The following is a 17,104-nucleotide window of genomic DNA, read 5'->3' as shown; positions in this document are numbered from 1 at the left end:
TGTGAGAGTGGAAAGATACTTTAGGAATTTTTCCAAATGATTTCTTCAGTTCAAAAATTATCTTATAATCAGATCTGGTACTATCATTTAACTAGCTTGGAAGAAAGTTGCCTCTGCAAAATTCATTTCGTTACTTTAACAACATTCAGATATTTCTTTGCTAGGAAATGAACCCTCAGGTCAGAGAGGCTCATTTGCAGATATTTCTGCAAAATTCATTTTGCTACTTTAACAACATTCAGATATTTCTTTGCTAGGAAATGAACCCCGAGGTCAGAAAGGTTCATTTTAATCAAAAGAGAAAAAAGGAATTAAAGATTTCTAAAGAGCTAGTAAACAAAAGCCGTTAAATATACTGTAACTGTAAATATATAGAAAAATTATCTACTTAACTTTAAATATATATAAGTATTTTAATCAAATTTAACATAAATGAAAAATAGCAACTTGAGCCTGATTCATGGTTTAAACAAACAATCAAATTTGATTGACAGAATTGCCTGAATCTAATTAAAAGTTTGGAATAAATTTTTTCTCCACTACACATTAGTTATTTAAGGTCATTACTATTTATGTATTTACTATATTTTTATTATATATTTTCCTATTAGTTATCATGATGCCATGATATGGTAGTTCTTGCATTTAAAAATCTCACTAAATTAACCAATGTTCTTCATTCCCTTTTTAAAATATACTAAATAACGCTTTGACATGAATGCTCATGAACATCACTCTAATCTTTTGTAAGCTCATTATCAAAACTCTTTCATATTCATTATACTTTTGGTCTTGATAATATCAAAATAGCTAGATTCATAATAATAGCTATCATTTCTAAATTTGAAACTGAGTAAACATCAGTATCACCTCAGCAGAAGTCAATTTCTGCTATCTTTTGAATAACTTTCATTGTGATATCATAAACCATAGGTAATAATCTCAGAAATAAAAAAAGTTTTAGAACAAATACCATAGAGAGTTCTGGCCAAGCACTGATTCCTCTAACATTATCATCATAACCATCAAAATATGTATTAATACAATTTGAGTAAAATACGTCAATTTTAATAATTCAAATGTTATTCCATTTGAGTTAAAAACTATAAATAACTGACATGACCTTTGACTTTAAAGTTGATGATATGTTATGGACTGAATGTATCCCTCCAAAATTCATATGCTGAAGCCTTAACTTCCAATGTGATAGTATCTGGAGATGGGGCTTTGATGATGAGGTCATGAGGGTGGGGCCTTCATGATGGAATTAAGACCCTTACAAAAGGAGATACCGGAGAGCTTGTGGTCTACCTTTCCAGCTTGTGAGGACATAGGGAGAAGGTCGACAAGCCAGGAAGAGAGCTCTCACCAGAATGCTGGACCTTGATTTTGGACTTTCCAGCCTCCAGAACTGTGAGAAAGATTTATGTTGTTTAAGCCACTCAGTCTATAATATTTTGTTACAGCAGCTTGAGCTAAGCCAGTATACAACTGTATAAGTAACTCTACTGATAACTATTTTTCTCATAAAAGCATGCCTTTTTTAAATTTTTTTGCATTTAAGATCTTGAATTCTTGATGAATATAATATAAAAAATATTTTTCAATATAAGAAGTTTAATTTTTGAACATAATGATACAAAGCTATTAAAAGACCTTGTCAAAGATACTTATATAACAATCACTGAGGAAAAGCTATACTAGGTAAGATTAGGACTGGGGTTTATCCCCACGAAATTGCATTCACTAAAGAACTATTTTTAACTGTTTATTTGAACCTTTATTATGATGCTTATGGACCCAAAGGTAGATTTGTTATTCTACTGTCTTAAGACCATGTCAGTAATTTTAATGAAAAGGCCCTGTTTCTGTGATTTCTCATAAAACTTTATGTGAAAAAAAAAGTACATCTTAACCTATTTTCGATGGATCTGAAGCATATCTTCATTCAGAAGCTAAATGCCTTTATAAATAAAAATGAAGTTTTCCACATTATTCCCCTTGGCATAACTTTTAATAAACTGAAAAACTCCAGATGCTTTCTTTCCCTATAAACTGTTCTTTCTCTATAAACTATTCTTGTTCCAGAAGTCCTAACAGAAATGCATCTAAAAAATTTTATTGGCATCCTTATAAAAATTTGACCAAAAAAAGAAGCATTATAATGACATGTTTTAGAATCACGAAGTAGAGAATTTGTGTCCCATTTTTGCTGCTCACAAGTTATGTGAAATTTCTCATCAGAAAAATTAAGATCGGGAGCATTTGAGACCTTGCTCCCCAGTGTATGTCATCAGTTTTGACTCAAATAAGTTCTCACAAAAATTCTCCAAAAAATTAAGATAAAATAGCAGTACCTGAATCATTGTGGTGAATAAGGCAATAAACCTAAAGCGTATAGTACAAAGTAAATACTCAAAACATTGGCTGGTCTTTATCTTCTTCCTCCATTATGACTACTATGATTGCTATGACTCTTCAATCCACCACTACCACTACTACCCATAACAATAATAGTATCTATTAATATTACTGGTAGTATGTTCAGACCTGATAGTAAAAGACTAAAACTTCACCTCTCTGGAATCAGAGTTATACAAGTTTCACTCAAGGATTCAGGTGACATTTTGTCACAGAAGCTGTAAACAAGGATTTATAAATCATATAAACCTTGCCCTTAATATTACAAACATATATGCTATTATGTCTGCATTTTTCTTTAAAATATTATAGCATATACAACGTATTATTATGTGTGGGTTACTTAGATTAAACTATAATTTAGGGGTCGTAACTATTCTATTTTTAAGAATGCAACAACAGAGGGGTGGCATGATCATCAGAAAACCCACATTTTCTAGGATAACTACTAAAAGTCTTCTGGTATGTATATTTCCATCACAAACTAACTAATATTTAATGTCAAAATGGGTTTTCATTGGTGAAAAAACAGTGGCCTTTAGACTAGCACTAGTGAATGTTAGAAACAGTCTCACACAGATAAAAGTAAAAATATTCAAGGTAAGAGGATCGCTGAAATATTTTAGCAATACTTCCCACCCTTGAATAAATCAAGTATAAAAATCAGAGACGACTACAGACTTTACTTTTGAGATGTATGACTAACTCTTTAAATAATCCTAGTCATGAACTATAGAAGATTCTGATGCTGACAGTAACCATAAAGTGAGAGAATCCGGCCTTTGGTGTTTTGACATTTGTATCAACTGAAACTTTCAGGCAAGGTGGGGATCACAACACTTAAAAGGACACAGCTAAAACTTCCTTGAACCTACAAAACAAACTATAGGGGTATTTCTTTGTGTGTGCTTGCTTGCTTACAAATGTTTACACATTTTTATATAGAAGGCAGAATTTGGTTGAAACTTCTTTCATTTTTACCTAGGAGTAAGGTTTGGAAGGGAAAGTAAATAACCTTCACTTAGCTCAATGTTACTTAACAGAATTTAAGAACTGTCATTTTATAACACACACACACACACACACACACACACACACACAGAGGCACTATTTACTAGCAAGATATTAAAAATGGAATATTGATTACCAGATCATTGAAAAGAATTTATTGGAACTTGAAATAAAGGAGTGACTCAATAACAATCAATCATAATATATTATTCAGGAAAATATTCTCCATTGTTAGAGAAATAAACATTCTCAGTACAATGTATAGTCTTAAGTTTTAAAAATGCATGTGAAATTTATGCCAAAGTACAGAAAATACTATTCACACTAGAATTTTTATTGCAATATAGGCTTGCTTTCATTGATAACAAGCTATGAATTTACGATCATCCATACTTGTACATTCACATCCAAAATGTCATTCATATCGGGAAAAGAAAATTATTACCTTTCCACAATTGCTAACCATACTATTTGAGGTAAGATATGTGTAGCTTCATGAGTGGTATTAAATTTGTTGGTTTAGCTATGGGTAATTGATTTCCCAACTTTTATTCTATCTTACAAGACTCTTTTGTTAAAGTTGGCTTCAACTTTAGGTTTCTTTCTTTCTCCTTTCAGTGCATCTGCAAATTCTGGCTTCGTTATCATTATGTTTTGTAAATTAAGACAACTGATTTTGTTCATTAATCACATGCCTTAAATTACTTCCTTTTTCTATTTATTTCAATTTGTATTTATTGATGAAACAACACTAACAGAATTTTAAAAGAAAAAAGTGCCCACTAATCCAGCAGAAAAATTATTCACATTATCTATTTTTTTTCTAGATTCCTTTTAAGACATCCACTGCATTTTCTATGTTACTTTTATATGTATGTATATGAGATTTTAACCATTTATGTACAAGTGTATAATAAACAAAACAAATTATAACATGTACACATTATATAGTTTCACTTAATATTAAGTATTATATTGAAACATTTCTCTGTTGTTGATTTCTATCTTTTTAAACTTGACTACTCACCATAGTAAAAAAAAAAAAAAATGTCATTACAAACTTCATTTTGAACAAGAGATTATGAGTAATTCTCATGGCAGCCATTAAATTGTGAGAATATTATATTTTAGCAATTTTAATCAAATTACATAACATTTTGTACACAAGGCGATGCTTAAGGTACATAACAATTGAAATTATTAGGCTAATTGTAATTCTTTCTAGCAACAAAAATGTAGACGCAATTCAAATGTGTATATAAAAAGTATCTGGCTTTGGGTGATAATGATGTGTCAATGCAGGTTCATCAATATTTACCAAATGTACCACTTTGATGTGGATAATACGACAGGCTGTGTATGCACAGGGGCAGGGAGAGCATGGGAACTCTGTATCTTCCACTCAATTTTTCTGTAAACCTGTTCTAAAAACTATTCTAAAAAATGAAGTTTATGAATTTGAAAAATATTTGGCAACTTCAAAAAGTTTAAATTAAGATGTAAGTTTTCTAAGATAAAAAAATTTATATTTATAGTTCAAGAATGAATGAATACTAAATTTAAAAAAAGTAGAGATTCAGTAAATACTTTTTCTCTTCTGTTATTTTTGTCTTTAATACAGCATTTAGTCTTCCCATTTTGGCTTTAAATTCTTCCCCAAGATTTATTTAAAAATAATCTAAGATGGAAGGAAGCTAGGAAGAGGGTATAGGTGAACAAGTTTAGTATTCTGTCGTTAACTATTATAGACCGACCATAGGTATAAGAGTTCATTAGGGCCCTTTCTCTACTTTGGCATATTTGAAATTTTCCATAATAAAATATAGGGAAAAAAAATCTCACGCAGGCATTTGTTCCTAATCATAGGACGTGTAAAAACTCTTCCCACTCCTTGTAATAAAACAACAAGAAATGCGGATAAAATATGCGAAATGGTTGATTTTAAATATAAGACAAGGTCACCAGAGTAATTCACGAAAGAAGAGAAATAAAGGTGAGCACTACAATGATAATCTTCTACAGTCACTTCTGGATTGTGATGCAGGGAGGAGATACCTTTAGATAAAAAGTCAGATATCTGATGAGTTCTGGAAGGTTACGGAGCCTGAAATACACAGGCAGTATACTGGATATAACAGAGCTACACAGACAAAGAGATCCAGAAATCTGTATGGGGGTGCCTTTATGTAGTTGCTAATACTAAACGGTATACACATAGGTTGAAATGCCACAGGACAGGTCAAAAAAAAAAAAATGACCTACTGATGAACTCTCATCTTAACATGTGTAGTTTACAGACAGCTAGAAGACATTTGTGTTTCATCCGGCTGGAGAGGAAAGACCTTACTGAATAGCCGGCTCATTATTGAGACCCTAGATTCAACCTTAATAGTAAGGTAAAACTAACATTAGATTAAGGGCAACATTGGACTCGCCCTAACACTTAAAAACAAGCCTCTAAAATTCAAGCTGATTCGAATGTTACTTAATAGATTTCTAAAATAAGCTTTAACACTACACAAGGAAAGACAATAAAATCCAGACACTCGACAACCTAACATTCGTTATGTGCGGCATCTCATAAAATATACCGGCTATGCAAAGAAGATATAACCAGAAGTACCAGTCATTAGAAATATACACAGAAGTAACAGAGACAATAGAATTTGAACAAATGGATATCAAAACTATTACCATAAATGTTCGACAAATGGAAAGATGAATATAGTAAAAAGAAGTGAAATGTCTAAAAAATAAAATGGAACTTCTCAAGCTATTATTAAGAATATTTAAAATTAAGTCACTGGATTGGTTTAAAAACAGACTTGACAGTGAAACAGGAAAGATCAGCGAACTCTGGGACATAGGAAACTGAAATACAGAAAGGAATAAGAATGAGATAAAGTAAACTGATAGAACCGCAGGAACCTGTGGGACAATATTAAGCCTACAAATGTGTACTCAAGACGAGGGGGGAGCAGAAAAGTTTTTGAATAAAAATGTCCAAAAATTTTCCAAATTTGGTGAAAACAAAATTTTAGAAGCATCTGCTCTGTAAATATACTTTTAGTCACAATCTGAGAGAAAATATTACCAATAGATGCAATGGATGAAAAACTTGCATCCAGAATATGTAAAAAATTCCTACTATTCAAAAATAAGAAGATAAGACTTCTAATGCTAAATGAGCAAAAGAGATACCCATACCCAGACACTTCACGCACACAAAACATATATAATCGTTAATACCACATAAAATAATGCTCAGCCTCATTATTAACAGGAAATTACAAATGAAAAATACAAGGAGATATCACTACACACCCACTAGAAAAGTTAAAATTTGAAAGACAATAAATATCAAATATTGTTGGAATGTGGAACATTGAACTCTTGGACATTGTTGATGAGAATGTAATAGTTTAGCAGATTCTTACAAATTTAAACAGATATTTGTCACATGACCCATTGATTCTACTCATATTTACTCAAGAAAAATGAAATCATAAATTCTCACAAAGACTTGTCTATAAATGTTCATAGCTTATCTGTAGTAGCAACCCCGCCTCCCCCACCCCCCGCCACACACACACACACACAAACCCTGAAAATAACCCAAATGTTCGGCGACAACCGAGTGGTTAACAGATTGTGGTTTAGTTACAATACAATTGTGCTGCATACATAGCCCTAACGTGTAGTAATACAAAGTATATATTACTGAGGCCCACAAGAATTTGTGAAGCTCCAAAGCATCATGCTGAGAAAGAAGCCAAACAAAAAGATACCACACTATAGAAATGCATTCAGATAAAACTCTAGAAAAAGCACAACTAATCTATAGTTACAAAAATGGTTGCTGAGGTCTAGGAACAGGGGATTTACTGATTTCAAAGACAAATGAGTAACTTTTGGAGTGACAGAAATGTTCTATGTCCTGATTATGCTAGTAGTTAGATGAATGTATACATACGCCAAGACACATCAAATGTTTAAAATGGGTGCATTTTATTGTAGGTAACTTGTATCTCAATAAATTCGATTTTTAAAAATCTCCCTCAGGTTCAACCCCCCTTCTCCATTACACTTCTATCTGCATGATGACAATCCTAGTCCAAGACAACATTATTTCCTTCCTTTGCTGTTGCAGAAGGCTTCTTAGTGTTCTCCCTGGTTCCATTTTTGATTTACCACAATTCATTTATACACCAGAATGCTTTTAAACATACTGTTCTTCAAACTGCAGGGTATGACTCCTTACCAAGTCATAAATTTGAAACCAGAAATTTTAAATGCAATGAAGGAGAAAAGAAAATATCAGAGTGCCTAATAAAGTTAGTGTATTTTTATAAAATATGAAGGGTGAGAGAGAGAGGATGAGAGAGAGAGAGAGAATTGGCTAAAATATGTAAAAACTTTCTATTGAGTCTAAACCAAAAAAGATATGATGGTCTCTGCTTCAAATTATAAACTAGATTATGCTTAAAATGCTCCAATGCCTTCTCATTGGTTATATTTCATGTAAAATCCACACTCCACACCCTGAGCTCTGAGCTCATCTTTATAATTTAGTTATAATATGGTCTCTGCCCACTTTCCCAGCCTCGCCCAGCTCTCTCCTTCTCTCACTGTGCTCCAGCCCCTTTGTCCTGCTTGCTGTCCCCAAACACAGAAAGGTCTTTTCTGTTTTCTGGTTTCTTCCCTTAATATTCCCATTGTCTAGGAGCTCTGCCCCAGATCTTTGAATGGTTGTTTTTCTTGTTAGTTTTGTCTCTGCTCAAATGTCACCATCTCAAAGACACCTTCATGAACTACTCTGTGAATCAGCCACTGCCCGAACCCCAACACTGTCTATCAGAACACTTTGTTTTATGTCTTTGTAAAATTAGCTTTTTCACTAGTTAACCTGATGACTCTGTCACATTCTCCCCCACAAATGGATTAGAAGTTTTATTCGAGGAGTTACCCTTTTTGTCTTCAACCGTGTAACTTTGCACTTAAAACAATGTGTGGCATGTAATAGGCCCTCAATAAATTTTGTTTTCTTCTCTGTTCAAATATACTGTGATCACAGATGAGGCCCCTGTCACCCTGGATAGCAATCAGGAGAAATGGTAAATGGAATCGGAAATACTTCAAAAAGTTATAAGAATTATTTTTCATCAAATATTCTTGATTCGATTGGTATTTAATGTCATACATATTTTCCATTGAAGTTATTTTGCAAACTTTTCTGTGATATTTTATACATATAAGGTTTGCTAAAACAGGTACATTTCAGATGATCGTTTATGCTTCTTTGATCAGAGCTTTGAAATTGACAGCCCACGAATTGAATCTGGCTCAAAGATATATTTTGTTTGACCAATATAAAATTTTGAATTTGAAGTTAACATTTACAACTTGTTAAATCTCAGATAAAAATATGGATTTCCGGCTGCTTCTTCTAAGTCAAATGGTGGCATACCATTTGCCCATTACGGCAGTGAGGTGTAGCCCCCGGATGAAGGCCTGAAGTTCTGGTTTGACGGAGCCCCCACACCTCTGTATCACATCTTCCCAAAGCATTCCACATGTTTACATTACCTGCCTGGGCCTCAATGTATCTCTCATCGGCATCTCATACACTCCTAGGTCTTAGTTACCAGAATACGAGAAAAGCGCTAACTTGTAGTTATTTTCAAACGAAGATACCTAATAAAACTTAGATGTGTTCACTCACTCATTCATTCGTTCATTCTTCAACACATTGGTGTATTAACCTAATGAATGTTTACTAAGTGCCTAATATATGTCAAGTAATTTTCTAGGTGGTGAGTATATACTATTGAAACACACACATTCAAAATCTGTATTTTCATAAAGATTACATATTAATGATGGAAATAGAAAAAAGCAACCAAACAGAGAAGTAAAATTAGCTGCGCAGAGCTTTTTAGTTTGATATAGTCCCATTCATTTATTTTTGCTTTTACTTTCCTTACCTTTGAGATTAAATTAAAAAAATCCTTCTAAGACCAACTTTCCTGTTTAATACCAATGTTTTCTTCTTTGCAATTCAGGTCTTATATTTAGATCTTTGATCCATTTTAAGTTAATTTTTTGTGTATGGTGAAAATAGCAATCTAGTTTCATTCTTTTGCATGTGCCTTTCCAATTTTCCCAGAACTATTTTTTAAAGAGGCTTTCCTTCTCCACTATATGTTTTTAGCTACTGTGAGGAAAATTATTTTTGTATCAACAAAACAAAGAGGCAACCAACTGAATGGGAGAAGTTATTTGCAAACACCATCTCAAATAAGGGATTACTATCCAAGACATATAAAGAATTCATACAACTTGACAACAATAAAAAATAATAACAATTCAATTAAAAATGAGGAGAGGACCTGAACAGACACTTGGCCCAATAAGATATAAAAATGGCCAAAAGACATATGAAAAGATGCTCAATTTCACTAGTTATTAGGGAAATGCTAGTCAAAAACACAATATACCACCTCATGCCTTTTATAGAATGGCTATTATCAACAAGACAAGTAATAGCAAGTATTAAAGAGGAACTCTCATACATTGCTAGTGGGAATGTAAATTGGTATAGCTGCTATAGAAAACAGTATGTAGATGCCTCAAAAAATTAAGAATAGAATTACCATATGACTCAGCAATCCCTCTTCTGTGTATCTACCTAAAAAATTTGAAAATATTTATCCATAAATATATATACATCCTTTTGTTCACTATAGCATTATTTATGAAGGCCAAGATATAGAAACAACCAAGGTGCCCTTTGATAGATGATTGGATAAAGAAGATGTGGTATGTATATATAATGGGATATAAGAAAAGATAAAATACTGCCATTGGCAACAACATGGATGGATCTTGAGATAACCATACTAAGCAAAATAAGTCAGACAGAAAAAGCTGAGAATCATACAACTTCACTTATATGTGAGATATAAAACCGAAAGTAACAAACAAACAAACAAATAAAAACTTATAGACCTAGACAACAGTTTAGTGGTTACCAGAGGGAAAGGGAGGGGGAAGAAAAGGGTAAAAGAGGTCAAATATGTGGTGACGGAAGCAGATTTGACGTCGGGTGGTGAGTACACAGGTAATATACAGATGATGTATGATAGAACTGTACACTTGGTAGAACCGTATGATAGAACTGTATACTATATAATTTTAGTCTATGGCCATGCCACCCTGAGCAAGCCCGATCTTGTCTGATCTTGGAAGCTTAGCTGGGTCGGGCCTGGTTAGTACATGGATGGGAGACCACCTAGGAAGACCAGATGCGGTAGATGTTAAAAATAAAGAATAAGGGATTATAAATTGACTAGGTCCTTGCAATCTGTGAGGTCAATCAAAGGTTGCCTTACCTAAAAAATAAAGAAAAGAAATTTATGTAATTTTATTAACCAATGGCACCCCAATAAATTTAATTATAAAAAGAAAGGCAAAATTTACTATGTTAGATGATGTTCATTACCATCGGCAAAATAAAGCCAGTAAGGAATGAGGGCGACAGTAGAAGCAATTATAAAATAGGTAGTCAGGGAAAGCTTCGTTCAAAATATATTTTAGCAAAGACTTAAAGGGAATTCAGGAGGTAATTCATGGAGACATTTGACCAATAAGTATTTTAAGCAGGGGTTAAAGTTCAAAGGCTCTGAGTCAAGTGTATGTCTCATGTATTCAAAGACCACAACCTGCTAATTTGGCTAGAGCAGATTACTAAGGAGGACAGAAATAAGAATGTCGAATATATAACTGAGGACCTGACCATATATAGGCTTGTAGGCCACTGTCAAGACTGTGACTTTTACTCAATAGATTGGCAGCCAGTGGAAGGTTTGAGTGGATGGGTGACAGAATCTGACTTATGTTTTAAAAGGCTCATCTTGGGCTGTGCAGAGAATATACCATAGGAAGACATACTAGGGGGTAACTGCACTCATCCAGATGTAGACGGAGCCCCTTCCTAAGTCAGTCATAGTACAAATAAAGGTACTGGAAATTGATCAAATTCTTGTTATATTTTAAGGGTAGAGACAACAGAATTGCTAATGGATTAGACGTCCGCAGATCATGAGAAAGGTCTAGGCTGGATTTTAAAAAATGTGTGAATCTTCATTATAAAATGGTATTTAATACTCAGAGACTATAATACCATGAAGAGAATATCCAACATGAAAAGATGAACGAAAGGAAGAAAAGAGTGTCTGTTACATGGGTTAGAAGGTTTCAACTTCCATCATGTTTAAGCAAGAATGATACTAGAAGAACCTTGTATCATCAAATGTCAAAGGTACAAGACTCCTCAAATATTATCTATCATATGAGAAAACTGAAGGCTGGAGTGAAGCTTTGCAAAAGTCACTCATTAGTTATGTTAGAGCCCAGACTTGAACAGGGCACACCTAACTGTCTCAGCTACTCCCCAACCTACATAATCGGCCTCTATAGATTACATTTAAACAACATTATCATCATAGAGAAAAAGAATTCCCTAACCTGGAGTAGGAAATACAAAGTTGTGATCAATTCATAAATTATAGATTTCTCTCCAAAGCAAGAACCCCCAGTGAATGGAGAAGACAGGCTCTAGAAACAGATGTCCTCAGTTAATGTTTTTCTTCTGCCACTAAGCACATGACCCTGTATTACAGTTTCATCATCTCTAAAATAAGCATAACAATAGTTAACTATGCGTAGCATTGTGAGGATTAAGAATTCTATGACAAACATTGACAATACTGCTTGGCACACAGTAATTCATAATAAAGGTTAGCAATTATTATTTCTCGACACTATGCTAAATCTGAGCAACTGCCTTGCCCTTTTCAATATTTACTATTAGATATGATAACTATAAAATAATAGAGGAGGATTTAGGGAAGCGTGCATAATCACCATTTCGCATGACATACTATATTGTCATTCTCCATTTTAAATGTATAGTTTATACATTTTACTCTCAGAAGTTAGAAAAGGAAAGAGTAGAATGCAATTATATTTTGAGAAAAAGGGTGAAAAAAACAGAATAATCAATATCTTTCCTCAAGAATTTTATAAAGTATAAAAACATTTTATACAATGCAATATATATATAAACATATATATATATATATATGTGACTTACTGTTTAATTGTACAGTTGAAACTTACTGGATTTTTTTAAAATCAATGTTACCATTAAAAAATGGTAAAAAAAAAAAAGAAGAAAGAAAAAATCTATTATTTTTGAAAATTAGGTTTTAATGTTTTTCATCAAAATGAAAATAATTCTTACTTTATAATTAAAATCAAAATATTCATTAAAAAGATTTTAAATAGTCATAAGGAGAAACTGAAAAGCATATGAAAACCAGCTATGATTAAACTGTAGAGAAATGCACAATTTGGAATACTACAAAGATCAGAAATTCGTTTGAACTGAGATATAAAAAGAATATTATGAAATGCTGAACAAAGCTGCCAGGAGGTCATACAAAAGAATGGAGTATTTTGCTCCCACTTAATCGCAAGCATCCAGTCTTCTACAAAGCCCTCCTCATGACAGAGTTGCCACTTCCTTCTCTGACCCGTGTAATAACACACTGCAATTATTTGTTAAACTGTCTCTGCAGTAACCATGAGCTCCTCAGAGGAGGAACTGGATCTACATCTTTACAATACCATATTACCAAAGACCTTTTAAATGTAACTTGGGCATACCTTATCACTAAAACAATGCTTCTATTCTATAAGATATACATACAACTGTAGCAAAGCAAAGCCCTGCTGTATCATGAGTAAAGTATGTGTCCTGAGACTCAGAGCCTGGAGTCAGCCTGACAGGATGAAAATCCCCAGTCTACGGCCATGCTACCCTGAACAAACCTGATCCTGTCTGATCTCAGAAACTAAGCAGGGCCGGGCCTGGTTAGTACTTGGATGAGAGACTACCTAGGAAGATCAGGTGCTATAGGCATGAAAATTTTTTTAAAAATGAAGGGATCGTAAACTGACAAGGTCCTTGCGATCTGTGAGATCAACCAAGGGTTTTACCTCTCCTAAAAAAAAAAAAAAAAAAAAAAAGTGAAAAAAAAGAAAATCCCCACTCCACAATTCTATGTGATCCAGGGCAAACCATTGCCCTATCACTGTAAAATGGACATACCTGCCAGATAAAGCTGCTAGAAAACAGAATGAAATAATGAATTATGAAAAACATTTAGTGTCTAGTGACATAAACACACAATAAATATTAGCCATTATTTTGTAAAAAAGGATAATAAAGAAGTGCACAAATAAACAGAAAAGAGAATAATTCTAGAATATCCTAAGACTGTAACTTTGAGTCCCCAGGGCTTCTAACCATAAGATTTTTAAATATAATAAACTGTATATCTCAGAGGAAAACCATTTTCAATTGTTAATTCTATCTAAAATTTTTAGAACAGGTATAAGATGGTTTACTGATCTGAATAAGCCTGCCTCTGATTACTTTAAAGCTAATGTCAATTATTTATTTATATTCTTTTTCAAGCCCCTGAAACTATATTCTAAGTACATGTTAAGAAAGATTATATAACTATTTCCTGTGTGTGTGGGGGGGGGGGGGGAGGGACTTTATATTAAATTTTAGCCCAAAGTTTGACCAAAATTAAAATTATTTAAACCTATAATTAAAAAAAATAAACAAACTATCATATCTCTGGAGCGCATTGGAGACAGAACCTAGAAAGCTCAAAAGACTAATGGATAAACCAGTCACTTCAATTAACAAGCAGTCATTGCCCCTAAGCAGTCTCCTGTCATAACTACTAAGCATGACTCAGTCTTCACGCATGGGCTACTGTGAGTGCACTTAATTGAGGAAGGAGTGAACAAGTGAATTGTCTGTTACCCTGCAATCTCCACCTTCACACTCTCTGATTGAGGGTCTATGTACTATTAAGTCTTCCATTCCAGGTAACCAGCGTTGGAGTAACTCTGAATTAGAAACACTCTTTCTTTAGGATGTCTTTATCTTCTCTTACACATTACATATTATACATAAATAAACAGTAAAATATGTCTCAGATTGCCTGGAAAATTGAAGGAGAATCCAATGAATAGACTATTTTTATTCTTTGTGCCTTTTCCACAGAATCGCTTTTCTTACAGCTTACTGAATTAACAAATTCACAATTTAGTTACTATTGTTCTCAATATCAATTTTTAATATGCAGCTAAAATATGACTTTATAATGTGAGCATGTACTGTTACTTATTACTAAAACATATAAAAGAGAAATGCCTGGCCAATAATCTCTTTAAATATGTTGTTCTCATTCCATATCCATTTGTTTTATAACAACATGAATGGTGTAAAACTTTGAAGGTGTTTATATGTTATTTCATATATCAATATCATCAGAGCTGAAAAATTTACTGGCTTATCTCTTTAAAATGACATTAATGAAAAATAAGATTGATAATTGACAAATTCGATAACATATCTTTGAAGGTTAAAAGTTGATTATGTAGGTTTGAGATTTACATTTTTAATTAAAATACTTGAGTAAATTTTTAATTATATGTGTGTCTGTGCAAAGACCAAAGTATCCATATCCTTCATAAGATTATGGGAAAGTTTAGTCTATTAAGAGAGATTGGCTACCGTAAAATAGAACTCTTCATAAGACAGAAGTAGCAGATACCACATCTCATTATCTTTGCCACTTCACTTCTATGTAACAGCCGCAGTATCTAATTAGCATATTATATAGAAAGAAAGTGGTTAATGATTTTCTTTCTTTCATAGAATAACTTTACATATTTTTCTTTTAAACTGCTTAACTTCATTATTCATTTTTAAAAGCTACATAATATCATAGTTCCTTATATACACACAATTATAAATACAGCGTGTCAAGAACTAACAATTTCACCTAATTAAAGAAACATGAAGGATTAACTAGTCTCTTTTTAGAAGTGAGAATCTTTCTTTCTAAATGGAAGGCATCTATCTAATCAGATTAAGAAAAGAGAGGGAAAAACCAAGGCATTAATGGCATTTTTAGGAGATAAGCCAGCAACTTTCTCAGTTCTGATGATATCGATGATGGAGAAATATTATGACAATGCCATAAAGTTTTATATAATCAATGTTGTTATAAAACAAAAATGAAATGAGTAAACAAAAAGATGTAACTTTGATATGATATTTGTCAGAATCCACAATCTGAGTTATGTATACATACATACTTGTATGCAATATTATATTGAAATGTTTCATTTATATAATCTATAAATGTATAATAGGTAATATATATAATATTTATATCAAGGTGATCATTTCAAATGTCATCTCATTTTAAAATACCAGCTTTTTCTTACCTAATTGGTTTATTAACCTAAAATGGATAAAGTCAAAGTATAAATGGAAACAAATCGAACTGCAAAAGTGACCTAAAACCTTGTCCAAACAGGTAAGATTGAAATAGTTTAATAAATCTTATAAGCAAAATAAAAATTCTGAAAAAACTGAAACATTGTTTTGGACTCCTTAATTTTCAAAACTACATTTTTGAAAAATCAAAAAACACCAAAAATCTTTTTAAAGGAAAAGGGATATGGTCATTCCTTTTTACATATACTTGAAAACACAAGGTCTTAGATCTTCTCCAGTATACTTCACACGTGGAAACTGAAGACCTGTGATAAGTCACATATGTTATGTCATCAAGGGCCTGAGTCTTCTGACTTCCAGGTCAATGCCCTTAGCATACAACTGTGCCCGATATTCAAGAATGCACAGCACATGCTTATCTCTTTTTCTACAATTCTCTGCTTTGATACCTTCATCTGTACCCATACTTAATAATCTTCCGCTCTCTCTCCTCACCTCAAAACAAGAGATTACTTTTATATCAGAGTATAACAAAGCCAAAGTAATGATTTCTTTAATAATATATATAATTTATTGATAAATAAGGGCTATCAAATTATAAGACTTTTATGGCGATATTTTTCTGATGAGCAAAAAATACCTTGCACATATGAGTCTATAATCTTTTATTTCCCATTCTATCACAAGAAAATATTTATAAATAACATGTAAACCTTCTTACTCATATGTAAATATGTATAAATATTTATGAAAAAATATACTTCCCTTTAACTCAGACCACAATCTTCCTTTTCTATTTTGAAACAGCAATCACTATTTCAAATAAGAAAAATGAATGTGTAAACACTTGTAGATGACAAACTAGTGACATTTGTTATCATTAGTCATTGCCAAGTCTATTAAAGCATGGACATTGGAATACAGTTTGCCAGTGAATGTACACGGAGAGGGTAGTGGTGCTAGTGATGGTGGCGGAGGTGGGGGGACTGTTGTACTAGAGTGGGGCTCGTTGCTAGGGAATGAGACCATTATTGTCCTAGGACATCAGCTGAAATAATCCAAATGTAGGACCAAGGCCTATGCCAAGAATGAGAAAATGGAAGAAGAGGGCTGAGACTCAGAAACAACAGATTAGAGACAGAGTAAAAGAGTGTCTCAGTAAGAAATGAAAACCAATAATAAATCTTAAAGCAGGTCAAGACCCATGCCAATAAACTCTGCTGAGGAGTCACATGCAGAAACCGTATCTGCTAATGCATAGAATTTTGTTGTGCTGTATCT

At 32.8% G+C, this 17,104-nt stretch overlaps 1 protein-coding gene and 1 pseudogene across 5 annotated transcripts in view; one reads left to right on the top strand and one right to left on the bottom strand.

Moving 5' to 3' along the window:
* The window catches only part of EYA4 (EYA transcriptional coactivator and phosphatase 4), a 266,023-nt gene that overhangs the window by 130,055 nt on the left and 118,864 nt on the right, over positions 1-17,104 (bottom strand). The window lies entirely within an intron of this gene.
* Positions 13,299-13,417, top strand: LOC118606737 (annotated as a pseudogene).

This window comes from Rousettus aegyptiacus, unplaced genomic scaffold (genome assembly GCF_014176215.1).
Source record: "Rousettus aegyptiacus isolate mRouAeg1 unplaced genomic scaffold, mRouAeg1.p scaffold_m13_p_1, whole genome shotgun sequence".
NCBI classification, from domain to species: Eukaryota; Metazoa; Chordata; class Mammalia; order Chiroptera; family Pteropodidae; genus Rousettus; species Rousettus aegyptiacus.
The sequence above is the reverse complement of the archived record's forward strand: the minus strand, read 5'-3'. Positions and strand labels throughout refer to the sequence as shown.